The following is a 2500-nucleotide window of genomic DNA, read 5'->3' as shown; positions in this document are numbered from 1 at the left end:
CCGTAACCTAACCTATGTCGTACCGTAACCTAACCTATGTCGTACCGTAACCTAACCTATGTCGTACCGTAACCTAACCTATGTCGTACCGTAACCTAACCTATGTCGTACCTTAACCTAACCTATGTCGTACCTTAACCTAACCTATGTCGTACCTTAACCTAACCTATGTCGTACCTTAACCTAACCTATGTCGTACCTTAACCTAACCTATGTCGTACCTTAACCTAACCTATATTGCGCCTTAACCTAACCTATATTGCGCCTTAACCTAACCTATATTGCGCCTCAATGTAACCTATATTGCGCCTCAATGTAACCTATATTGCGCCTCAATGTAACCTATATTGCGCCTCAATGTAACCTATATTGCGCCTCAATGTAACCTATATTGCGCCTCAATGTAACCTATATTGCGCCTCAATGTAACCTATATTGCGCCTCAATGTAACCTATATTGCGCCTCAATGTAACCTATATTGCGCCGCAATGTAACCTATATTGCGCCGCAATGTAACCTATATTGCGCCGCAATGTAACCTATATTGCGCCGCAATGTAACCTATATTGCGCCGCAATGTAACCTATATTGCGCCGCAATGTAACCTATATTGCGCCGTAACCCAACACACGTTGGGCCTTAACCCAACACACGTTGGGCCTTAACCCAACACACGTTGGGCCTTAACCCAACACACGTTGGGCCTTAACCCAACACACGTTGGGCCTTAACCCAACACACGTTGGGCCTTAACCCAACACACGTTGGGCCTTAACCCAACACACGTTGGGCCTTAACCCAACACACGTTGGGCCTTAACCCAACACACGTTGGGCCTTAACCCAACACACGTTGGGCCTTAACCCAACACACGTTGGGCCTTAACCCAACACACGTTGGGCCTTAACCCAACACACGTTGGGCCTTAACCCAACACACGTTGGGCCTTAACCCAACACACGTTGGGCCTTAACCCAACACACGTTGGGCCTTAACCCAACACACGTTGGGCCTTAACCCAACACACGTTGGGCCTTAACCCAACACATGTTGGGCCTTAACCTGCTCTGTAATTGTCATACGACGCGTTAAATTAGTGTAGTGTTGCCTAACTGCAACCCCCGCAACATAGTTTGCTACTCGCACTGCCCGGTCCGCAGTGTATCGCTTCATGTTAAACACCTTGCAGCTATACACTGTAATGTGGATGGCAGCAGGACGTACATGCTCAATGCCCTTTGCAGTTGTTCATTGGCATTTGCAGTTGTTCATTGGCATTTGCAGTTGTTCATTGGCATTCGCATGGCGAAGCACTTAGCCTACGCTGTGGTACGGCCTGTGTCAACTGTCCGCTGATGTTGTACGTCCAAATCACACACTGTACTGCACATTGGTCCTCATGTACTGAATGATACATCGTGGTACATGTGACCGTACAACGACTGCGCCAACAACGGCGAACCATGCGGTCCAAATGTTGTGCACTCAGCTACGTGTCGTCTCCCTATAAGAGCTGGATTGCAGTGTGGTATGCCCTGGATGGCGATCAGCATGAGCCGTCTGTTGATGTAGTGGCGCGTGTTGTCAGACGTAGTCGTCTCTTCTCACACACCGTGATAGCATGGTGCACTGCGTTCCACATCTGCGACATGCGACAGAGGCCGGTTGACAGTCGTTCGCGCAATGGACATCGCATACGTACGGGGGCCACCTTCCACGTGTTCGCGAAGCGTGCACATGTTGTTGCGTGTATGTGGGCAGACATAGTGTGTCGTGACACCTGACACAGGCATGCAACAATCGTTGAATTTGCAAATGGCGATGGACGCCTACGTTTGCTGGTGACGTTACGCAAATGAACAACTGGTAAACCGTTGTGGTGCGGTTGTTCTCGCTAGAGGTGAATCAGTGATGGCGACGATCGGTTGAGCTACCAACCGGTTGTTCCAGCGATACCCACCATGCCCACGAACGTGAATGGCATCTGGGTGTGAAGCGATACGCGGCGGTGGCTGGGTGGGACCGTCCCCGGCCGGTGAGGGGGGGCCTCCCGGCGTGCTGGCCGCGCGGTGCGTGGGCGCACGCGCTACAGCCGGCTGGTGGGGGCGGCCAGTGGCAGGCGCGCCGGCCGACGGAGGCGGCAGGCGGCGCAGCTGCGCGCCGGCGCACCCTGCACGCGGCGCCGTGCGGCCAAAGTAGGTCCTCGCGGGCCCGGTGCGAAGCGCGGTGGACATCTGCAGTGTGCTGGTCCGATTGAGGACTGTGTGCGCTGAGGATGCGCCGCCGCCCGGCGCTCGGCGCCGCGACGCCGTCTGCTGCTCGGTCGCCTCTGCGGTTCTCGCAGGTGGTTTGTATCGCAGCTGTGCGGACGTGTTGGCGCGTGCGCTGTGCTGGGAGAGTTCGCTTCGGCACCCAAGTGGGGCTTTTGTCCTTCTGTGGCGCTGGCGTTGGAGCTGCCGGTCACCGTAGGTGGCGCGTGTTGTCTCCCGCCGGCAATGC

Source organism: Schistocerca americana, unplaced genomic scaffold (genome assembly GCF_021461395.2).
Source record: "Schistocerca americana isolate TAMUIC-IGC-003095 unplaced genomic scaffold, iqSchAmer2.1 HiC_scaffold_47, whole genome shotgun sequence".
In the NCBI taxonomy this organism is placed as follows: Eukaryota; Metazoa; Arthropoda; class Insecta; order Orthoptera; family Acrididae; genus Schistocerca; species Schistocerca americana.
Note: the sequence above shows the minus strand (reverse complement) of the source record.